The sequence below is a fragment of the Marmota flaviventris genome, chromosome 8 (genome assembly GCF_047511675.1).
Source record: "Marmota flaviventris isolate mMarFla1 chromosome 8, mMarFla1.hap1, whole genome shotgun sequence".
NCBI lineage: Eukaryota > Metazoa > Chordata > Mammalia > Rodentia > Sciuridae > Marmota > Marmota flaviventris.
In genome coordinates, this window is record NC_092505.1 from 62,043,906 (window position 1) to 62,070,067 (window position 26,162).

Below are 26,162 nucleotides of genomic sequence, written 5' to 3' on the forward strand. Positions count from 1 at the left end.
CATTGAATCTCATTTGTCTATTTTTTGTGTGTTTTGCAGGTTTTATCCAAAAAAAGCCTTACTCATTCCAATGTGCTAAATCATTTTCATCGTGTTTTCTTCTAGTAATTTTAGGTCTCATATTTAAATCTTTAATCTATTTTTAAAATTCTTTGGTGTTTTCTTTATGAGGGGTTTAAAAGGAATTAAATTCAGGGGCACTTAATTACTGAGACAAATCCCCAGCCCCTTTTATTTATTTATTTTAATAGGTTATTTATTTATTTATTTATTTATTTATTTATTTTGAGACAGGGTCTCATTAAGTTGCTCAGGGCCTCTCTAAATTGCTGATGCTGGCTTTGAACTCACAATCCTCCTGACTCAGCCCCAAGTTGCTGAGTTTACAGGTGTGTGCCACCACACCTGGCAAGTCTTTGATTTATTTTGAGTTGATTCTGGGAAATCATGAGAGATAGGGATCAGTTTCATTCTTCTGCAGTATTGCACAAGTCTCAAAAGTTTCATGGAATTATGATCTTTCTTAAGTGTCAAAATGAGGTGCCAGAAACTGACTATATAATCACAAGAATGGACAAATTTTGGACAGAGAATTTAAAAGAGGTGTATTAAGGACATTTGATGAGCTTCAAGAGAACAGAGAAGTGATTCATTATTTTAATGGAGCAACTTAACAGAGGTAAGGAAACAATTAAAAAAAATCTTGAGTTGAGAAACGTCCAAATGAAGTTAAAATAAAAAATACAATGGAAGGCGTTAGTAGTAAAATAGATCAAACCAAAGAAAGAAATAATGATCTTGAAGTTAGGCTTTTTTTAAAAAAAACACAAATTTGGAAGAAAAAAAAGGGCAAAAGAATGAAGAGGAATGAAGAAAGAAGCAAGCTGGGGGATGGGGAACAGGAAATGAAACGGAGTATATTAAATTCCATGCATGTATGATTCTGTCAAAATGAACCCAACTACTATGTACAACTGTAATACTCTAATAAAAAGAAGAAGAAAGCTTACAAGAAATTTGGATAGTATGAAAAGAGCAAATATTCAGAACATTGGGGTTCAAAAAGGACTTGATAATGCCAAAAGCATAGAAAGTTAATTCAAAGAGATAATAACAGAAAAATTCCTACTTCTAGAGAAGGATACAAATATCCAGGTACAGAAAGGTCAACGGCCACCACTTATATTTAACTAAACAAAATGTACTCTAATATAATCTGAAAGATGAGAAATTAAGATTCTCAAGTAAGAGAAAAGAAATGACAAAAGAATTGGTGTTCCAATTCACCTCACATTAGATTTCTCAGAAGATAACTTATAGGTGTAGAATGAGATTTTCACAGCACTGAAGAGGGAGAAAAAGAAAACTTCCAACAAAGAATACTGTATCTAGTTAGCAATACTATCTTTTAGAAATGAGGGATAATGCTGGACATGATATTATACACCTCTAGTCCTAGCTACTTGAGAGCCAGAGGTGGTAAGAATGCTGGAGCCCACAAATTTGAGACTAACATGGGCAACATAGCAAGTTAAAAAAAAAAAAAAAGAAAGAGTAAAAAAACCCAGATTATACTAAAAAAGAAAAAAGTATGCTTGATTGTTGTGAGATGGCATTGAATCCTAAAATTACTCTAACATAGTAACCTCAGTCTCTTTGTAGATTTCATGTGGTATTCTGGATATATAATCACTTTCTCTGCAACTATCTCTTCTAATTACTCCGATTAGTTTTTTAGCTTTTTATTTATTTTCCTGCCTTTCTATACAGAGGGAGAATCTGGGAAAATATTAGTTGAGAGAGGACATTTTCACTTTGTTTTGTAGAATAGGAGAAAAGTCCAAATATTTCCTAATTAGGGATGTTAGCTTTAGAATTTTTTATAGATTTTTTTTTCATCAGTTTGGGGAGGATTCCTTCCATACTTAATCTGTTTTAGTTCAGAATATACATACAATTTTGTCAAATGTTATTTTATACATGAATTGAGATAATTGTATGGTTTTTCTCTTTTATTTTGATGTGTGGTAAATTATATCAATTGACTTTTTAGAACATTAAACCACATCTGCTTACCTGAGATAAAATCCATCTGTTCATAACCATCATTCTGCACGCATGTGTGGGCGTGTCCTCAGTTTTTCTTTCTTTTTAAGAATTTTGCATCTGTAATTTTTTGGTCTCGATTTTTATGTAATATCTTTGCCAGATTTTGGTATTAGAGTTTTTCTGACCTCATAATAAAGATTGCATGTTTAAAAGAACTTACATAGAATTAGAATTTCTTACTTCAAATCTTATAACATTTCAGTTAAGCCATCTGAGGCTTGGGTACCTATATAGGCAGATTTTTTTCATTATGAAACTTAACATCTTTTGCAATTTCTAGGCCATTTGTATGTCATGTTTTTTATGTCAGTTTAGATAAGTATGTTATTCAATTTGTCCATTCATCTCCCTTGTATAATATTTTAGCTTAAAGTTGTTTATTTTCCATACATTTCCTATACTCTCTATGATGTCTCCTTATTGCTCTTCATGCTGATAAATATGTGTGTTCTCTTTTTTCTTGATGAATCTTGATAGTGTCTAGTTTGTTAATCTTATTCATAACATTAATTTCAATGTTTTGGTTATTGGTTGTTTTATAACTCATTGATTTTTTCTTTAGTCTTCATTATTTCATTTCTTTGATTTGCTCTGGGGTTAATTTAGTCTTTTTATCTAGTTTCTTCAGGTAGAAGATTTGATCATTTGTTTTAAACCATCCCTCTTTTCAATATAAACATTTAAACTATAAACTTCCCTGTGGTGATGGTTTAGTGGAATCCTACAAATTTTGATATACTCTTTACTATAATTCCTCTCATAAAATTTTCTAATTCTTTTTATGATATCTTAGCTGACCCATGCTAAAAGTTTTTTGTTAAGTTCTGAATATTTGAGAGTTTTCTATATATCTTTTTGGTTCTCAATTCCTATTTTGATAAAAATATGTACAGAACATGTTCTTTGTATAATTTTAATAATTTTTGAGGGCTTTTTATGGCCTAGTATATGTTCCATTTGGGTAAATGATCCGTGCACATGGACAGAGACTAGTGGGATGTTACATATACATTGTTCTCTACTAATGTGTTAAATAAAATATCTGAACATAAATGTGGATTTGTCTACTCCAGTTAGTCTGTCAGGTTTTGCTTCATGTATTTTTCAATACTATTTTTTCTGGTGCATACATACTTGGAATTGTTATGATTTCCTGATCAATCAATCCCTTCATAATTATGAAACGTTTCTCTTTTTCTCTAGTAATGATCTTTCTCTGGAGGTCAATTTTACTGATGTTAACATAGCCATATGAAATTTCTTAATCTTACTCTTTAAGTAGCATATTTAACCCAACAAATCTTAATCTTAACAGTATGTTTTCTTCATCTTAGTGTTTAAGAAGTATGTTTCTTCATACATTTACTTTTTTTATTTATATATAAAATTTGTTATTTGTAAATGACATAGATTTGTTTCTTCCATACACACACACACACACACACACACACACACACACATATTAGTATACAGAAATTTATATCTTAAGATCTCTAACATTTATATAGAATATTTATCTATTAACCTTTATGGTAATTACTGATATAGTCTGATTCAAATGTTCTCTTTTTGTATTGGTTTATATTTTTCCCATTTGTTATTTGTTGTTCTGTTTCCCCTTAATACCATCTTTGAAGAAATAACAGATATTTGAATTCCATTTTAGCTGACAATTTTAATATTTAGAAATGTGCCTTTGTCCTTGAGTAGCCTATCTAGAAAAGGGATCTCTAAATGAAATTTCAGCAATGATGGAAATATTGTATCTGTTTAGTTCAATATGGTAGCCACTTATAGCCCTGGAAATTTGTTCGGTACAAATGAAGAACTGGGTTTTAAGTTTTTATTTAAATTCCAATCTAAATTTATAGAGCAACGTGTAGCTTGTAAGTACAGTACAAATTAGAAATTACATATCTTTAATTCATTACATTCACCTTCAAATAAAGATATTTCAACAGTGTGTGTATATACAGACACACATACAAATAAACACACACTTAAACAAATTTTATTTTTTTAGAGAAGTTTTAGGTTCATAGCAAAATTTAATGAAAAGTATAGTGCTCCCATACATCCCCTTTCAAGTCCCTCAACACACACAATGTCCCACCATGGACATACCACATCACAGTGATAAACTTGTTACAAAGTAATGAACATGTATGCCTATGTATTATAACTCAAAGTTTATGGCTTACATTACAGTTCCCTCTTGGTGGTGTACATTCTATGAGCTTTGACAAATATATAATGACATGTGTCAACGATAGTACTATGTCATCCAAAAATAGTTTTATTGCCCTAAATAGCTAATGTATTCTGCCAGTTGATCTCTCCCTCTCAGCTCTTCTCTCCAAGCCTTAAGATCTTTGGAAAACTGCCCTCTGTAGAGTAGAGAGGTGAATGCAAGTTTCCTCAGCAGCTGGGAAACTCAGAATCCTAATCTTTCTCAGCAGCATACACACAGGACTTAAAATTTTGGTAAAGATTTGCTTGGTTTCTTTTTAGCTCTGTTCATGGGATTTTTTTTTTTTTTTCTCTTCTTGCCAAACTAGCCAAGGAGGAGAGTGGCTTTGTTCGTCTTCTCACCAAGAGGTATTCTCCAGCAAAATATAATTTATTCAAAGTTTCTTTGCTTTGTTGTTTTCTGAAGGGTTTAGGAAAACTGATTTTATATGTCACTGAATTTATTTTCTTTGTTAGGGTAAAATTGCACTCTCTTATCGCTTTATACATCACAATTGGATGTGGAATTATCACTTGATATATATTTGTTGGTAGTTTTAAGGAATCAGGAGAATATCCTCTGCTGTAGTAAGTTATTAAGTTATCAGGTGTATTCTTAATTTGCTCCTTGCTATATCCTTGACCAGGATTTTGCTTTCCACATTTGTTTCCCTAAATACAAAAAGGTAGAAATAATTACATCTGATTTATAAACTTTTTGTGAGAACTATATGAACTATATGTTAAACTACTTAAAATGATGCTTATAACATGGGAAGAATTACATGACCATTATTTCTATTTTTATATGAAATAGTATTTTCTTTGGAAAGATAGAATGTGTTCAAAATCTCTTAGCAAGATAGAGAAAGAATAAAGATAATTACCCCCAACTTTGTAGAGGGTAGAATTTAACACTACTACAATTATTAAAACAAAAGGTGTTTCCATAAATAGATTAATGTTTAATCAACCTGAATAACAACTTACAAGTTGTTTGTGAGCTCAGAGCTTCATGAGTGAAATTAGGTTCTCACAATAATGAGCAGGAAAATACACCAATATGCAAGTTAAAATGATCAAAGGGGTAAGCAGCCCCTCTGGCTCTGAGACAGACTTCATCATTGACTGTCTGTGCACCTTCCTGGACTCCCTCCAGGAAACTGAATATCAGATACATTCACCTGTCTTTTATGCCATCTCTAAGCAGCACTGGATGATGTTGCCTGGTCACAAGTTCCTGAGATTATGTACAAAAACAATCCACAGAAACCACTTGGAACATCTTTTTAGCTGTTAGGTTTTCCCTCTTCTTAGTTCCTCTCTCAAAAGTCTCTCCCCTTTCTTCCTATTGCCATTGCAGTATTTCCAGTTAACTTCCCATTTTCTCTTCCTCTCAAGTACCTGAGGCCAAAGTGACAATAATGATAATACAATAATAACTAATATAGTATCACTTATAGACGAAAGTAATGAATTCATGACATTCATCACTGAATACATTTTCTTAATTCAATAACTGTAAAAAATATTAGATATTGTCAAAGGTCTTTAATAATTAGCAAATGAAACAAGAAATAAATGCCAGAACTGTCTAACTTGGGTCTAGCCAGTCAAAATAGGAATCTGACAAAACTGTGGTCACAACCAAAAATTCTTGCAATCCTTAAAAATTCATAGCTCTGTCTTAAATCTTTTCATGCTGTCATGTTTCTCTCCAGTTATTAAAAAATCTGATCAACCAGTTTTCAGGTAGAGTATTTGCTTAGTTTGTGTAAGTTCCTGGATTCAACCACCATGATAAGGGGGAAAAAAAAAATCAATAGCAAGGTAGGGCATTAACTCATAGGAGTACTGAACTTCCCTCCCTCTTTCTCTCAACTTTATTCTTCCCCACATCCTCAAACAAGTCACTTCCTTTCCTCTCCCTCCCCTCTCACACACACACACACACACACACACACACACACACACACAGTGAGAGAGCAAGAGAACAATCACAACTGACCTGAAAATAATGTGATCCATCTATTCTGATGCACCTTCAGGTTCTGCTACTACTGGTTCAGGGAGGTGCTTTTAGACAAGGGGCTATTACAGTATAAACAGCCACTCATATGATGTCTGGCTCCTTTCCTAATGAATTTGCCAAGAAACAATGTGCATTTCCTGAAGGAAAAAAATGAAAATGTGCGACCTAGACTGGTTCCCATCTGTTCTTGGACCCTGCACTAGGTGAAGGACCACCATCAGTCACAGGATCTGCTCCACCCACCCCACTAATGGATGGTTTCCTCTTTGCCTTGTTTTCAAGGTTGATGCTTTCTGAGCCAGCCAGCCAGCCAGGCAGCTGCAGAGGACAGCAGCACAACTCTTGAATCCTGTAGATAATTGCCAAAGGCAGCTGAGTTCAGAAGCCCCACCTGTTAACGAGCTGCCAATTATGTATATGCTTATAAATCACCTTTTAAACACTAACAAGCACTAATAAGCCTTGGCTGCCAGTTACCATGGAAACTGACCACATCTGAAAAAAGAATGAGACTACTGACATATGGACTGTGGGTCAATGGTCCAGTATCTCCTGGCACTGACGTTTTTATTCCTGCACATGAAACTGTTCTGTCCAAGTATAACCTCAAATTACATGAAAAAGGAGGCATATGACATGATGAAATGCCTGCTTCCTCCCCTGCAGCCCTGGGTGTCTAAAGGGGATAGAATTGTGTCCAGCTCCCCATGAGCTATGGGAACAGGCTGCCCTAACTTGTTAAGTGGCAGTTCCTATGTACAGCCACACAGCTGGCCTGCCCAGGCCACCTGCTGTCAGATATTTTATTCCCCAAAGCTTCCTGGGCTGCTAGGCTCCACTGGACTGAAGAGGTTTTTCTAATAGATTCAGTTTGCTGTTGCAAATAGATATGATGATAAGCTACTTGTGGGATGCTCAGTAATATTTAGTGAGATGCAAGTAATGGTTTCAGATGAAAAAGAACATATTTTTGCTCCCAGCAAACTGAAGGCATTTTCTCTCTTCTTTTAAAAGCTCAGTGAGAAGGCAACCACCCGTGACCCAAAAACTCTTTTTATAGTAGAGAAAGAAAACTACCTTCTGCCTTCTACTGGTTTTCCAAACTAGATATATAAAAGCTCACCATAAGTGGCATCAGGTATGAGATGGCAGCTCAAAGAAGTTGAGGGACACAGAGCATTAGTGAATAGTGACCTAATCTAGCAATAGAGGAATGCGATTGTATCATATTGCCATGACTGATCCAGAAATGGCTTTTGCCATGGATGCTAAAGGAAACCAGTTTTCAATAGGAAACTACTGATAACACAAAGTTTCCTACCCTTCAACATGTATTCAAATTGATTCTTTTCATCTCTCAACCTGCCCACTGAAGTTATTACTATCACTATCATTTATGTTCTTCATCTTAGCTGGAAGACACAAGAAATGCATGAGGCTCTTTGCAAATCTTCAGATTTTGATGAAATTTATGCTAGTTGGGGGGCAAATTTCCCCCCTCCATCCTGGAAAAAATATATACTCACAGATATTTATATCTACATATCCATATCTACCTTTCATTCTTTAGAGTGATTGATGCATATGCCAGTCTTGAAAAATGTACCCCCCACTACTGTCATTTCCATGGAGAGAGTCTACTTTATATTTGGCTCCTACCAGCCCTCCTTACAATTATCTATCCTTATTAGCTCAAATACTCAGGGATTTACAGTGAACACAAAGAGGCAATGATCAGGTCAAGTCTTTGGTAGTATATTTTTTATATATATATATATATTTGGTAGGGTTGTTCTCTAAAGTAGATACATTGGCATGAGCAGAGTGACTGTGCAAATAAAAATTCAGTGGTAGAAAAGGTGTAGGACTCATTAGAGGTCAAAACAGGATCAGTTGTCCTATAAATTTATAAAAATGTAAAGAACATAAAGAACACGGAGACATTGCCATTGATAATGGAGGGGTAATCAATCATATGGATTCCTAAGGAATGTTCACAAAGGAACTTATGGCCCTTTGGTCTTGTTCTAGCAGGTTGGTGTTGAGGTTGGAAAAGTGAATTAGTAATTTTTAAATGTATGTATGACTGATTTAATAAGGAATGAAGTAATTTGAAATGTCAAGGGTAAGCAGATAGACTAAATTCTTGGGTAGGTGGGAATATGACCGACCTCCCCACAACTCTGAATTTTCTCAATTGGAGTAGTCAAGTGGAAAGAGTGGATCTTGGGAAACAGGACTATAGACCTGTTTGTGCTTTCGAATGGCTGTGTAGCTTTAGACAAGTAATTTCTTAATTTAGGGCCTTAGATCTCATAACCCCTCTGTGTACTTCATAAGGATATATGAGTTTATGCCCATATAATTAATGTGTTATGAAAGCTGCATGTCTCTAAATAAATATTGTCGGTGTGGAAAGTGATAACATTAATAACAATAATCCTGACCCCTCCTGTCTTTTGGCAGTAGACTACTACTCTCAGAATTGATGAGAAAAGGATATTGAAGAAAAAAAAAGAGGGAGAGAAACAAAAACAATACTGTTCTAGACACAGCTTTAAAGTTGCTGATACAAGAAAGGAAAATGGGAACTTTTTAAAGAGAGGATAAACAGATGCCAACAGGATAGAAAGAGATAGTAGAAGTGTAGGTGTAGAAAGGCAGAAAAGATGCTTGGTTGATGAAGACACTGGAGACCTGGTCCTAATCTCGGCTCTGTGACTAAGTGACCTGAAACAAGTTATTGAATCTCTCAAAGTGGAATATGTCACCCACTAATAAAAAGATATTTTTATTAAATGAAATTGAAAATGGAACCTCAGTGTATAAAATCAGCCTAACATTCTGTTTCTTTGGTGGACAGCTTCCTGGGCCTGCCCTTTGCTACCACTTCACAATGGGATCTTGAATTGTCTACTTTAAAAAAAAAATAAAATTTTGGAAAATCATAGTTTAAAAACTAGGGAACCAGATAGCATCTGGTGGTCTAACAGTATTATTTTTACTTCTGAAATTCAAATACTCCTAAGCCAAATTTGAATTCTCTTGAGGAGGAAATTAAAACTGAGGCTAAAGAATGATTCAGATGGAAAAAGTAGCTTATTGTTGACAAACTTATTCAAAATCAAACATCTAGAAAATCAAACATTGATCACCATAAAGGAAAGAGGTATTCATTCAGGAGCAGTGTCCCCCAAATGAACACTGTCCTCAGAACATTTATATGAGCAGAGTAGGAAAAGGAGCCATGAAAGTTCTCCATAAAAATCACTTGAATTGAACTCTTCATAGTCATTGATACCTTTTATAGCTGATCAAGTTTGCAACCCAATGGGTTAAACACTTCAAAAGACCCAGTATGGCCTCTTTAGGGATGTAACCTCAGCCTTGTCCCTATAGGCTACTTTTTTTATTCTTTCACTTTTTGTCCATTAATTCCACAGAGAAATACTGAATTCAGTTTCCGTCATCTGACAAGAGGCAGCTGGACAAATTCTGAGCAGATTCATTCGATCTCTTGCAACTAAAAGGAAAGAGAGGGTTTCTGGGGACAGGATCTGCCAGGCTTTCCAATGAAGTCATCAATCTCTACCTTAGGTTTTTTGGAAAATGCTCCTCAGCAATGACTTTACAGAAAGCTCACACAACTCATTCCCGAACTTCAGAACAGGAGTACTATTTTTAAAGCTTTTGGGAAATCCCAAATATTTTCATCTTTTTTTCATGACTGAAATTTCAGTTTCTAAGTTCTAGGTCTCCCAGTATTCTGTACATTCAGCACCCCATGGGCTGCAGTTGAGAGAGGAAATGGAGAAGGCAGCCTTGGGTGGAAAACACATTCATCCAGTAGTCTTCTGACAGCTCCCATCTGTATATGGTTGATTCAGTAACAAGCCCCAGAAACTTGATGTTAAACTATTGTTATTTAATCTCAAAAGAAATCTTTAATATTCTGAATTTTTTAAAAGTCTATTAATAAATGTTTCAAGTTTCCATAACACCCACATTTGTTGGTTTTCAGATCAGATGTTCCTCACTAAGGATTATAAATTGGACATTTGGCTGAAATCTCACTTTTTATGCCTGAAAATCTTGGAAAGTCAGCTATTTTGTAGTTAATATCTGAAGAGGCAAAGTATGAGTAACAGAAAGTAGTGGCTTTAGTTTTAGCCCTTCTTTTCCAAGCTGTTGAAGGACTTACTCCTATTCTCTTCTCTCATAATTTTATGTTTTGTTTTTGCTTTTGCCTGTTCCCCACCTTTTGCTTATTTATTTGGTCTTCTATTGCCTTTCCCAAATCTTCTTGTTAGTGTGAGTGTGTATGTGTGTGTGTGTGTGTGTGTGTGTGTGTGTGTGTGTGTGTCTGTGCATGTAGAGCTACAGAAGAAACTAGGCTTAGAGTTTGGGAGAGAAAAGACAGAAGTATTTTAATTTTATTTTTCATTATTTCAAATTCTTCTTAGAGACAGAACTAAGCCATACCCTCAGGATAAGAAAAGTGATCCTGTACCTTACTGATTAGGAAAGACAAAGTGTGTGTGTTTGTGTGTGTGTGTGTGTGTGTGCATGTACACACGCTAGGTCTCAATACAGCTTCAAAGGAAACATGGCCCATATGACCTTACAGATTTGTTCCCTAACCTGTTCCTATTTGGTTGCTAGTGAGATTCAGAAAAAGCTCTCTGATTTGGCTCCTGCCTATCTCTCTAGTCTACCTTTCCTACTGACAGCCCTACTCTAGACATCTTAAACTGCTTGGGGTACCAATTAAATGAAACAATGCATAATTTCCTTCCCACTACTTCCTCTTTTTAATCCTTAATATTTTGATTTGGATCCCGTCTACCATAAACTTGTGCAAAATTATTTGTCCTACTCAAAAACTTTAAAAACAGCTGGGCAAGATGGTGTACCCTATAATCCCAGTGGCTGGAGAGGCTGAGGCAGGAGGATTGTGAGTTCAAAGCCAGCCTCAGCAAAAGTGAGGCACTAAACAACTCAGTGTGACCCTGCCTCTAAATAAAATACAAAATAGGGCTGGGATTTGGCTCAGTGGCTGGGTGCCCCTGAGTTCAATCCCTGGTGCCAAAATTTCAAAAACATTTAATCGGTTCCACATTCATGCTTTTGCTGTTCTTGAAAATGTCTTTCCCAATATGTCAAATTTCTTTTTTTTAAAAAAAATAGTGTCCTCCGAAGTACCAGAATACTGCTATTTACACACACACACACACACACACACACACAAAATACAGCTTGACTAAAGTATAAATGACATACAATGAACTCTTCATGTTTGAAGTACACAGTTATGTAACTTTCAACATGTACACATGCCCAGAACTCATTACCAAAATTAAGATAATATATACACCCAATGTGTTGATTGGTTGGCTTGAATATATTTCTTGTTCAACTAAATTATGAGAGTAGGAATATGTCTGATCACACCTTATATTCCTAGCATCTGAGTAAGTGTCTGGAACCCAGAAATTTTATATATCTATAATATATGAATAATCTGTACATTATCCTGGTAATGTTCCTCTATTACTAATTACATGTTCTAGTGTATGTAGAGTCTTGCAGGATACTCAACACATCTATTTCCTTGCTGGTTACTTGGGTTTTGCTGGATATTCTGGATTTCAGGATTGGTTGGCTGTCAAGGTCAGGGCTAGCAGGACATGGCAAGACGGGGAGAGGATCCCACTAGAGGGCCAGCATGTGACTGACCACCAAGCCTGAATCGAGAAGGAATGGCCACAAGACTAGTGATCACAGCTGCCTCTGCTGATATGGGCGTAGAAGTCAAGGCCAGCCTTGACTTCAAGAAGGGGGCTGGATGGGCTTGAGAAGCATGGGGTGGTTAAGGTAGTGTTAAGGAAAAGTGAAGCTGTGGCCAACAGTCATGGGTTAAAATCATTAACTTTATGCAACTGTTTTCCTAAAGCCTCTGGGCAGATTCTAATTTGATCCAGTAACAATATCTGCTTGGCTCCAAACTGATGAGCATCTGCTAATTTTTCTAACTGCTTTAATCATTTTGGGGGCTTTGCTTTAGAACCTCTCCAAATCTCCCCCTTCTCACTAAAGTCTCAAGTCTTCAAAGCCTGTGCCAGTTTTAATGAAGGACTACGAGCATTACCTTATGTTCCCACATTTACTATTCCTGTTTAATATTCTCTTCTTTGTCTCACTTAAATATATCAAAATGCAAAGTAGAGATCCTTGAATTTCCAGGAACCAATAACTTACAAAACAAAAATTTGAAATTCAATCTAAGGTCACACATAAGCCCAAAGCAATTTGTGTGTGTGCCTTCCCCACAATAGTATAATGCTCTTGAGGACAAGGACTCTGACTTCTTCAATTTGTTCTCTAAGAAGTTAGCACAGTCTCTGGCTTCTTTTTCATTCATTTTGTCAAAAGTAAATACTCTGGGTTAATTTACTGTTTTCATCTTCAAGCACTCCTAATCAAGAGTGATTGGTAACTCAAAACCAATTCGGAAATTAGGAACAACAAAAACTTGGAAAATTTTTTCAGTATCTATTTAAGTACATATATTAGATAATTTTAAAACGTCCAACTCTTTTTTGTCAATGGACCACTGTGTGACATGGGGTTATAGTCACGAGGGAAAGGGAAAAAAATAAATAGTTAAAACGTAGAGGGGTACAGAGAAAGGGAGTTTTGCAAATGGAAACTAGATATGAGTTAGAATTATAGGAAAGGTGGGAGAAAACAAAGTGGAAACAGAGAGAAAAGACATGCACCCTGAAACAGGCACATGCCCTGTGAATGATCCCCTAATCTCCCCACTCATCAAAATCTATCACATTTTCATCTGGAGAGGTCCGAACATGAGGCTTAGATGATTCTCCATTAACTGTCTTAGGAGAAACAAATGAACTACATGGCTGTCCCTACTTTGTCTTGTCCTTAAAGGTGTCATTCTCACATTCTAAAATTGTAGCTTTCTCTCAATAGTATATTTTTTAGTCACATAGGAAGAGATGTGAGAATTCAGAAATTCCCTGTTAACAAACCATCAGTTAGTAGACAGGTCATTAGCTGCAGCATCACCTGCTTAAAATGAGTCCTGAAATTCCAGGTTATCTCTGATGACTTTGAAAAAATAGCTATGAATGAATTCAAATTATCATCTTCGAAGGGAGAGAAGGTAGAAGATTTCAACTGGTCACAAGGAGTTTCAGAATAAGACCTAATGGGAAATGTAGGTGCCACCATTGCTTCTGAAATACAAATATTAACCCACTCTGAAATAACACTAAAATTTTCCAACAGAGTTATGTTTTATATTTTCTAAACATTCCATAGAAATTAAAGCCCCAAGTGATGCCCAAAATGAGAATAGGGTTTTTCACAAGTTTTCTTGATGAAGTTGAACTATTTCTACAAACTGTCATGGGATAGTCAGCATCATGAAGTGCTGTACTAGGACCCATACATTCAAAGGCAAATAGGCCATGGTTCTAATTCTTATGGAGCTTATAAAGTAATAATAATAATAGGTAATACTATCTCTTAATAAAGTGGTGATAATAGTTCAGAATCCACTACAGTGAAATAGGCTGTCTTACTTGCAAAGAACTCTGATGTGTTTGACAGCTATGCTACCAAAATGACTCAAGTGCTATCTCAGAGGGTAAAACAAGGGGCATTGCCTGAGGTAGAGATGGTATTTGGGATGAGTTATAATTAAGGAGGAGGAATTTGCTGCATAAAGTTGAAGGCTGGAAGTAGGGGAGGGAGAGAAGTAGGAAAATTCTACCCACCCCACCCAAGGAAATAGACTAAGCAAAAAGACAAGCACTTACATGTGTGCAGACAGTCATATATAATCCCCTTTGCCTGGCTGTCAGCATATTTCAATCAGAGATCTGAACCAAGAGAAAGAAGAAATGATTTCTCATTTTCTGGCTCTACTGTGATCTATTGTGTGACCTTGAGCAAAACCTGTATAATCTTAGAGTCTCAGTTATCCCCATTGTAAAATGAAAGAGTTGGATTCTTAATGGAGAGGGCCTTGTGCAATGAAAACATTGAGAAATACAATTAAACTTGTTTGATCTAAAACTCACAGTATAGGGATACAAGAACAGTTTGGGGGAAGAGATCTAAACTCTCCTATGTTTTATTTCATATAAAGTAAAACATTTTAAACTCTCATCAAGAGAAAAAGTAATTGCATATTAAATATGCCTTTCCTGTAAATTTTTTTTTTTTTTTTTTTTTTGCTGCTTGGTAAAACAGAAAGCTTAGCTATCAATTTGACATTTTCCTATAAAAATAAAGGATACTTATCCTCCTAAATTTTAGATATGAAAAGGCACTGCTTAGCATGAGGACAATGATATATACTACATTATAATACTCTATCTCATCTGCCTAGGCAAGTAGGGATGATAAAGAATCAGGGCAGTACACAACACCAAATTCCAGGTGACAAAGAATTGAATGGCTGGAAATAGAGTGGAGTTGTATCAAATCTGCTCATATCTAGATATTTGTAGGATTTTCATTTGTCAAATATGAAAACTCAAACTCAAAAACTATGTATAATACCAAAGATGACCCAGACAGATGCTTCCTTCTGCAAACATCTCTCCAAGGCTTGGAACCCAAGGTTTCTGTTTTTTATTCACTAGTACCTCATTTGCCCCATACAGAAGCAATATGAGCACACTAAGAAGCAGGCATGGAAATTAAACTCTTCCAGTTTATATAGGTAGGCTTGAGTTAAATTAACAATGAGTCACTGGACAAATAACTAATAAGTCACCAACTCTCTAGTTGCTGGTATGTTTGTGTTGGGCATAGAGAAAATATCTTTATGTGGGGAGATGTGTGATATTCTCTTTCCATATAGGATTTAAAAGTTTTTTTTAATTATAAATTGGTGTTAGCAACCAGAGGTGTATGTATGTCTGTATATGTGTGTGTGTGTGTATATATATATATATATATATATATATATATATATATATATATATATATATATAAACTTATAAAATGCTTATTATACGATTCTAATGGTTAATATTAGAATCTGAAACAGTATTTGCAGAATAAAGTTACCACTGCATTGTAAAATGGCATTTTAAAGACTAGATTCCATTTCAGTTGTTTACTAGAAAAAAATTAAACACATATTTAAACTACTCCCACCATAAGTGTCCATGACCTGCCATTTGGTAATACTGATGATGATGGTGAAGTGAAGGTTTGAGATCTAGTAGATTTCCTTGGGAAGCTGGAAGTCCCACTATATGTAGCAAACATCTGTTGAATTAGGGGAGGTCCCAGGAACTTTGGATAAGGGAGAATGGTACACTGGAAGAGTTGACCACTCTTTTCCTCAGGGTGTTTGTCACCTTGTTGCACACATTGGGATTCTTTAGGCTCTCCTACTCTGGCTGCCCCTCATCCTTTGGTATTGATCCAAACTACTTAGTCGTGAATACAGGTGGTATTCTCCTTCTATTTAAAGGTCTTGAGTATCTATTATTGTTTTCATGTTTATTATCTTAATACCTGACAGTTATAACATCTTTCTTCCAAAGAACTCTCTGGAGTGCTATAAGGTGTCAATTGAAGACAAATGAATGTGAAAGTACTTTCTGCTCCATAGATGAAAGGAGATACACTGTGGCCCTGCTGCTCTCCAAGAAAAACTTTTCTTGCTTTTTCCTTGTTTTTTTTTCCTCCTAGATGGCACACCTTACTTAAGGTTCTGTTCTTAGGTTTTGCTCTCTTTTTCTTCTCTTAATCTCTCAAACATACACATACCTGCATTTTAACTCTTACTTTTACCCTGATGACTTCCAAACCTGCCTTTCACCATGATATACTTTTAAAACCCATTTCCATATTTATATCTATGCTTTTTTAAAATTTCTTGTTTAATATTTAAACTTAAATTTCACCTTCCCAACATAAAGCTTATTATTTATTTATCTTTATAAAACTATTTCATAACTTTGATATTCAAAATGCATCTTGAAATTGAATGTTCTGGACCCAGTTTGAAACAGACTAGAATAAAGAAAGATATAAGACTTTCAAGGGCAGAGGATGATGAAGAACAATCAAATTCAGTGAGCGTAGCCTGGAATATTTTGGATGGTCTAAGAGTTTGAGGATGAGATCTAGTGAGACCTAAAAAGTAAAATCTAGAGTTATATGAAACAAAAGTCAATGATAATCAAACTTCAGTAAATAAGGTTGATGTAAGTCCAGATTTTATTCATATTTTAAGTATATTGTGAAGTGTGTATCACATTTTTAGAATATAGATATTAGAGAATAATATTTTATTTATTCATTTTAACAAAGATATGCATCAACATTGAAAGGAGTATATGGATTATTTTTCATTTTAAAATTTTTTTCCTAAATTATTCACAGCAGGGAAATTAATGCTGATTGACTAACCTGACCCCACCCACTAACAGGCACACTCCCATCTGAAGGGCAGGCCTGATGAGTATGCAAGATTTGCTCCACACATGGCTCTCCTCATCTCCATACCTATTGTACTGCACTCTACTTTCTCAACTCCCTCCATCTCTATCATTAGGATCTCATTTACCAAAAATGAGAAAGAGAACTCATTTCGTATACCCAGTTAGTCAACAATACTTTGAATCTTCTTTAATAATCTCAATTTTACATTGATCCTTTTCTACCCTCACTGTCAGGTCAGTAGCTCTCCTGCTTCAATTACTGAGACAGTGTCCTACTTGGGCCCTCTATTTTATGGAGCTGCTATTCCAAATTCCACTTTCAAAAACTTTCCAAGAAAATAAACACTTCTTGTTTCCTAATGCATTAAATTTAGATTTTCAACATCTTATTTGTTTGGCCCTTAGTTCATCTCCATTCTCCTCATCTAAATGAGTGTCCTAGTACTCCCTAGCAGGGATCCTCTTTTCTGGTTAAGGACTTTTCTTCCTTTCCCCATTGGCCTGCTCAAGTGTATAAGCTCCTAATTCTAGGGATTTACCTCTGTTGCTGGGCCTCTTGGATTTTCGTCCATGCTCTTTTGCAACCGTCAACAATTAAATCCTTAAGGAGCCCCTGTCTCAGTGCCACCTTCACAGATTATTTCTCTATTAAGACACAGATCAATTGCCATCTCTTTTAGAAAACATCCCTTTGGTCTATGTTGGATGGCCTCCTTTAGGGAAACACAATATCACATGGATATTTGCATAGCTGATGCTGTTCTGTATAGTCATTGCCCAAATACTTATCTTCCTCTCTCTCTAGGCTGGTCACTCTGGATGCAGGGGTCTGCAACCTGTGCTTCTTCTGTGCGAAAAACCCTAACCACCATCAAGAAGGTCGAAGTGATCTCTATTTGAATTTCTTAGATTTAAGGGAAATTTCTCAAAATTTAAGACAATTTTATACCACAATCAAACAATTCACTAATATCTGTGTTAATCTTCTTTTTCTAACGAGGTAAAAAGCATTTCTTATGACAGAGAAATTTTATCATAGAGACCACAGTGAATAGTTACCATAGATCTTTCAAAGTACCAGTTACACAGCAGTTGTTCAATCAGTTCTTGTTAAATTAAATAACCAATCACTATTTCTAATAATTAACCAAAAATACTGAAACTACCACTTAGGAGTAGAAACAAGTCACGAATTGTCAAGGAGTACTGTTCCTTAGTAGCAAGGTATCATTTGGTCAAAGGAAAATAAAACATTAAAACAGGTGCCAGGATTGAACTGACTCATATTAGCTGATAAGTAAAAATGTTCTAGCTCAAGAAATAATTAATCATGCTACAAGTTCCCCTTTACTGGCTTACATCACCCTCTTTCCTTGCATATTGGCTCAGTTCATGTTCCCTCTTATTTTCTTAGTGGTGTCACAATCCATATTTGCTAGCCTGTTATCCTTTTCCTATTCTCCTTCTTCCCCAAACTATCTAGTCTTTATATCCAAGCTAGGTATTTCCTAGATCAAAGCTCTCCCTACAGCCTAATTCTCTTAAAACAGCAAGTATTCCCCGTCTCAGTTTATTCCCATTGCTTCCAAACATCACAAATGGCTTCTAAAGCCTTTTATCAGTCTGATTGTATCATAAGATCAATACTCTGTCAAGCTTTCTTGAAATAGGAAAAGAGAACACCATACAAGAACGAAGACTCTAATTTTTCTACTGAAAAGAAAAAAAGGTGTGAGAATTGTAACTGACCAATTGATAGTGAATATATTGGGAATATTTACCAGACACATTGTGAAGTATTAATATTTATGAAATATCTCTATTGTCTGTTAATTTATATTCGTATATACATAGTATATAAAATTTCACTATTACTAATTTATTTATCTTCTCCTGACCTACGCCTCATCACTATAAAGTTATTTTTTAACAGGCACGCTATGTTAAGTTTGATGGCTTATCCTAAGCTCTCTCTTGTGTGAGTAGATATTATGATCTAATAGATTAAGACCAGATAGATTCTTTAATTTTGGATCGCTAGAGTACCATTTCAGTTGTTGATCCAAAAGTCTTTTATCTCCTGCAAGCAAGAAAGAAGTTTTACTAGAGGATTCTCCCATTCAAAAATATATTTTCTCTATATTTTACCTTTTAAAAATGTACTGAGTTTGGGAAACTACATAAAATTCATATTGCTACAGAGATTAGAGCTTATGAGTTACTCATACAGAAGTATAAGTTATTTTAATTAGCATTTATTTCTTGCCAAGAGATAAGAGGAGCATCCAATGAGAATGAGAATAACTTTGGAGAGTTGGATGCTGGATGAATAGCCAGAAAATTGCAGGAGACAGTCTATGGGAACTACAGGGCTGTAGGCTGGGGAAGGATAACACATCCCAAGATACTAAGGCATCCTTAAATGTCATCTCAAGCTTTCCTGAAGTTATAGAGCCCAGGGCTGGCAGACCACTGGTCTACTCAAACAGAGACTGTGGTGCAGTGACGTACTTTCCTTTTACTTTGTGTTTGTTCTTCCTTGGGTTTCTCATTCACTTATAAGTTTTAAATAGCTATGGTTAGTTCTGATGCGATGCAGACCTAGCCTTGGAGAATAGGAATTTCCATCCTGCAACTCAGCCTACCTTTGTAAATGCTTCAGTTATGCTCTAAAGGATTAATATCCTGGCGTTGTTAGGCAGGAGGCATGCAACTATAGGAAAGAACATTGTTTGGAGATTTGGGCTCTCAAACTACTAATCTCAGTGTTCCTAAATAACTGCATAAACTCTATGTTTCCATGTCTCAGCTATAAAATAGGGGAAATAAGCAAGACGATTTCTGGATCCTTTCCAGCTTTAACATTGCGCAATTTTTCTAATTACATATGCTTCCTGATTTCCCTCTAATTTCATATGAGAGCTTACTGGCTTGGAGTCTCGAAGTAATTTTCTGACAAGTGTGGTGATAATACTTGCACTGTTTATCTCACAGAGTTGAAGTAAAGATAACATATGAAATTGTGTGTGTCACTGTGCATTGTGAACTGCAAAGCCCTATAATTGTACAAAACAAATTAGTATTGGATATTTCTCTTTTTTCTATTATTCTGGTTAAATAAGCACTATGATACCTCAATGTGCAACCAGCAGAGGGAGACAAGTTCAGATTATATTTCTTCTTGGAACATAGAATCAGTTAATTGCTATGTGGACATTTGTTTTTTAAAAATCAAAATGAAATTCATAATTGGCAAATAGTTAATTTGCTTACATGCTCTATAAACATACTAAAGTCACACAAACACGAGAGAGGCTAAGAGAAAAGATAAGAAGGACCAGGAAAATTATGAGGGAAGGAATGTAGTTTTCTGGGCTTAGTTTATTACAGAACTCAGAGACAGCCCTTCTGTGAAGAATGTCATATTCCTATGACAACTTCCTGAATATGTCCATCTGGAAGTGCAAGCTATTTGGGTACCAATTTAGGAACCAACCCAGAATTCTAAAAGTAGAATTTGCAAATTCCCTCTGAAGCTAAGTTTTTAAATCAACTTTCCCATTTTTATCAGTCTGGACTTCTAGGAGGTGGGGGGTGGGGGAAAGAAACAGGGGGACAGAGACAGAGAGACATAGACATCAGGGTTTTTTTTGGTGAAATTTCCCTGAAAGTTTTCACCTCTCTTTTGTTTCCATTGTCATTGCTTTTATCATCTCTTTTCTGACTGTTTCAGAAACTTTATAACTGGTCTTGCCTGACTTTGACTTGTTTCAGGCTATCTCCCATTTCACTGCCGGTTAGTTATCTTTTTAAAACACAGAATCTGATTATGTTACTCCCTTTCTCAAAGTTTTTAATGGTTCCTTACTGCATACAGAATAAAGGCCAAACTCATCAACATGTCTGTCAAGCCCCTCAATGACCCCAACATTAAAAGAGTCATTTTCCATTTTTAACTTTAAGCTCCTACAACTTACCCTCCCCATTAATGGAAAGTTCCTGAGTGAAGGGCTTCATTCCTTCATTGTTTTAGGAAGCAAAAATCTATATAATCAATACATTTGTCTCTTTCTTATTATTTCATCAACAAGTTTATTAGGCATCTAACTAGTTTGTCTACTTTACATTTTTCTACTTGCTAATTTCCCTTTGCCAAAATAATCTCCCTAAAACATCAGTATCTCACTTCACTCTTTCAAAACTTAAAATCACCTTCTAACTGTGAGATGAAATGTGATTCTTTATTCAGGCATTCAGGATTCTTAATTAGCCACCTCCCGCCCCCAATTAGAGAAATCTGGCTGTTTTGTTCTTCACTTCAGGCTGGTACTTGTGGCCATCCTTTGCAAAAGATGTTACCATCCTCCATTCTAGTCTTACATATCTTCCAAGAGTGACCTGAAATACATTTTTTCCAAGAACACTTCTGGATTACTTATTCTGACCTCCTGTTGTGTTTTGACTGTGCCTCTTTATAGTCCTCAGTTACTCACCAATCCACCTAATTCTCTGCTTCCTGAGTGTTCCCCTTAATGCTCTGCTTGGTTGCAAATTCCTGGACTCCTGAGGAGGAGGAGGCCTCTGATTTTTATTATTTTGCAGCACTGAACAGCACCAAAGAGAGGATTGGCATATGTGTTGGCTCATTTTGGTCCTGCTCTATGTTGGAGAGCTCATTTAAAAGGCTACATCATAATTGTACAACGATGATGTTCAGTCCCTCTCTAAAAGAACTATTAAAGTTCCTCCCTCATTACAATGGCACAAGGACATGGTGTCAGTTTTGCACCTCAGTGTTTCCTCAGAACTTAGCAAAGTACCTGTTATATAGCAGGTCTCAAAAAATACTGATTATTTGAATGAATATTCTTATACACAGCAATATGGCTGGTGAGGCAGGTCTGATAAATTCCTTTCTCTCATGCAGGCAATGCTCCTCCCACCCAGGAAGTACTCTGCTTTTCTGTATTAAAAGCAAAAAGGGCTAAAGATGTAAATGACAGGACACATATAAAGGAAGATACTTCGAAGCAAGCAGACTTCTGGGACACTTTGAATAATATAATGACCTACCACTAGACTTTCCCTGAAGCTCAATATTGTCAGTAAACTCTAGAGAAAACATATTAGTGTTATTTACATGACTTATAGCCTCAAGATATTTAACTAGGCATTCCATTTAGATTTAGCAGGATAGCTACTGCCTGAAAGATAAATATAGATATGTATAAAATATTTTGTAAAGTATAGCTGCTAAATAGCATCTGCTTATCTTGTTGTGAGTTTTTTTAATCTTTAACAAAATACTTTCATTACAGTAATATTCAATTAACATAATAATCATACTAAGGTTGAGCAATATTTATAGTTGAACAACAGCAACAATGAAATCGTTTTTGTTGTTGTTGTTGTTGTTGTTACTAGCTAATATAAATGACAGTCTACTTGGCATTCTGTCAGTTCTTATTTGCTGAGTGATGGCTTTCTACAAGGGTATGCCACAGTTGAACTACTACAATGAGAAGAAAAGCTGGCATCTAGAAAACACTGACCACATAACCTGTTGGGAAGAGTCTCCCTGTTACAAGACAGTCAAACCAACTTGATCTTCCCTTTATCTTCATTTTTACCCCACAGTCTAACCCACTTGCCACTGGATGACCAAGATTTCCTTCTATTTGTGTCCTTGCTTCCACTATTATTCTTCTGCATTCCATTCTCCATATGGTAGCAGTCTTTCTAAAATGTAAATCAGATCAGGTCAAACCCTAGCTAAATCATTTTACTGACCATTTGAGTTACTAGAAGAAAATCTAAATTCCTTACATTGCAAACTCTGCATTATGACCAATCCCCAGTTTCCAGTTTCATCTACACTTGACAACTACCTACTTCAACCTAGACACAAACCGTGTTCCAGGTTTATTGTCTAGAACAATAACAGGCAGTTTCCTTGTGTATATGCCTTCCTACTTCAGGACCTTTGAATATGCCATATCTTTTACTTTGAAAGATCTTCTTGCTAATATTTCTATGACTGCCTCCTCATGTTTTAGAGTTCAGTTTACTATTAGCTCTTCAAAGAGATTTTGCTTGGCCTCTTTATGTTCCCCTCACCATATCTTAAGGTTATGTACGGTCTATTATACAATTTTTTTTCCATAGTATTTACTCTCTACAAATATTTGGATATATATTTATTTGTTTAGTATCTGTATTAAAGACATAAAATAATGAGACAATAAAATAATGAGAGGACGTAAAATAATGGGAGCAAAGTCTTGGTCTATCCTTATTCACTGTCATATTAACGAAGGCATACTGCATGACTGAATGAGTAATAAATCTACTAATCATATCAGATGATGGAACTGAACACCTGTCTTGACTATTCCTCATTGCTCCTTGCCCTATGTTTTAATGATAAAAAATTGAGTCAAGACAACATCCACAAATAGAGAGCAGAATCACCTGATTGCCCTCCTGGACTAAGAGCTTGCGATCCTGAAGATGCTGCTCTTGCCATCTTTCTAGATGTTGAACTGTTCTTTCCATAGGTGAAGGGTAGATCATGAAGAGTAGCAGCAATGCAGATGCAGCATTACACCACCATTGCCAACTCTGTGTACAGGATGGCAGAGTGGAAAACATAAATGAGAAATGGACCCAAGGGCTGGTGAACATATTTCTTTGAACAAGTTAGGCATGTGAGAATAAGTTTACTGGTGTGCAAATGCAGCAGTAAATGTAAATAACATGTATGTTTATGGGTAATGAGAAGCAGAAGCAAGAAGTGAGGATGCAAATAGGAGCCTGAGAATGTCAAAAACCTTGTGGAAATTGGGACTGATCCAAGCATTGATGCCTACAAAAACGAAACAAGCGAGCAAAAGACACTCAGAAGCAGAGAAGTGATATAATCATAATGAACCACAAAGGCTCACACTAAAAGAAAACAAAAGAGTGATTTTAATTGGACAGAGTTTGGATGGAGTGTTTGACATCACTGGAGGGTCTATAGTAAGAATTTGGCCATTATTTAACTGACATAAAGCTGACTGATTTTGTTAGGCAGTGAGACACATGTGAATGAAGTCGTTGTATTCAAAAGAGGCACATTCCAAAAGAAACTCACATGAGATAGTGCCACGCTTATGAGCATTAACTGAAATACTTGAGCATTGCTAAATTATGATGAAATCATTGTGAATGTCATAGCAGAGATAGTAAGGAGAAGTATTAACAATTCTGGCTTTCTAGTTCATATGAAAAAATGCTAATTCCACTTATGAAAGTAAAGTACAGGCATGGCATTATTATGATTAAGACCCTACAACTGTAGAAATGTAGAGTGGTATATTAATAATGTTATAGACATGATTAGCATAAAATGCAAGCAATGTAGCTAAATTAATTCTACATTTCAGGCTGCACCTAGATTTCATGTATGCTTATCATCTTACGGAGCTAAACAGAAGAATAAACCTTTTATGCATCTTACTTACGGTACTCAGAAGCTAGCCAGTCTTTGTTTTTCCTGCAACATTTGTCCCTGGAGAGTGCCAGCATCTTCCAAAGCCTCTTTTAGAAAGCAGTATGTTATTTTAAAGTAGTAGTTAAGATCATCTTACTTGGGTGATGATGGCTGTTTCACATGGCTAACAGCCATACTTGCCTCACAAATAACCCAAAAGTATGTTCATTTTTGCCAACCCTCTTGGAAGAATGCATATAGCAGATTACAGAAAAAATAGCCTATAGAAATTTCATGAACTTGTCTATTTGTTTACTTTCCACCGAGAAATTAATATTGGGATAGTTTGGGGGCAATGACCAAAAGGATGAGATACATTATCCAATTTGATAGAGTATTGTATTTATTAGAAGGTGGGAGTTCTTAAAGAAGAGAGAAAGAAAAAAAAAAAAAAGGATAACATAAGGGGAGTAAAAAAGAGAAGTTCTCTGAGAGACCATACTTTTCACAAAAGTAGACTGTGCACACCCATAAATAGATTTATTTACTCTAAGTGGTGAAGTGAACCACGTGGTGAGTGGGGTTGGGCATTCCACCATGTTTCCAGTCTTATGTTCATCCATTATAGCATTCACCCTCTGGGCCAAGTGTTGGGTTAAACAATTGTATTTGAAGTACTGTTTGGCTGTAAATACCAAATATTACATTATTATCTTATATAGTAAACCTCATGACTTTTGTTTTGTTTTTGTAATGGGGATTGAACCCAGGGGTGCTTAACAACCAAGCCACATCCCCAGCCCTTTTTGTCTTTTATTTACAGACAGGGTCTCACTGAGTTGCTTAGGGACTTGCTAAGTTGCTGAGGCTGGCTTTAAACTTGTAATCCTCCTGCCTCAGCCTCCCAAGCCAATGGGATTATAGGCGTGCACTACCACGCCTGGCATAAACTCATGATTTTTAATTGTTCAGGAAGTCAGTCTTATTGAATTAGACTGAATTACTGAACAGTCTAAATTAAAGAATTTCTAAAATAAAGTCCTTTTTAAAACTGTGTTTTATATTAAGTACTTACAGTAAGTCAATTTAGTTTAACAAAAGTTGCCAGGAACTGGACTTTATTTAATGAAGATATTTTAAAAATCTTTAATTGCTGTTTTTGATGTTTTTTTTTTCTACACAAATATGTAGTTATAATTGTATATTCTTTGGTTAAGCATTTCCATTCCAATTCTGATTATATTCTTGATTAGCCTAAGATATACTTTTTTTTTTCAAATAATTATGGAGACAAACTCCAGATTTGGTTGATATACCAAAAATTCCAAATTCCCACTACTTTGTTGTGAATTATTTTGTGCTCTATATATTAGTCTGTTTCCTCCTAGCACCACCATTCAAGTTCTACCAGTGACTTTAGATTTCTATTAGTTAACAATCATGTATAAATATCTTCAACCAATAATATCCTACCACCCCACTATACTTTGTCGTGAAAAAAACCTCTTCCTTTCTTTACACAAAATCCAGTCACTGATAAGAGGAAGTACTCATAATATCAATTTGTCTAATCCTTCCCTAGAGCATCTAGGATCCTACCAAGGATAATCCCATCAGTGGGATACCCATGATCCTAGTAGCCCCCAGTCCCTTGCATCTTTCTTTTCTTTGTTCTGACATTGGTGGAACACCACCCAGATGAAGAACACATGCTACTTTTAAACCTTTGCTTATTAAGCTCATCCCTCATTTTTCAGAGCTCCAAAGAAGATTATCAAGGATGGTCAAGTCAACTAATGGTGGGGAAAGAGTGGGTACTCTTTTC

The 26,162-nt window shown here is 35.6% G+C and overlaps 1 long non-coding RNA gene across 1 annotated transcript in view; it reads right to left on the reverse strand.

Moving 5' to 3' along the window:
- LOC139706780 (uncharacterized) overlaps positions 1-6,416 on the reverse strand; it is a 29,134-nt gene extending 22,718 nt beyond the window's left edge. The window contains exon 1 of the long non-coding RNA XR_011708430.1: positions 6,347-6,416. This is a non-coding gene — a long non-coding RNA (uncharacterized lncRNA). The remainder of the gene's footprint in view (positions 1-6,346) is intronic.
- Between the last annotated feature and the right edge of the window lie 19,746 nt (positions 6,417-26,162).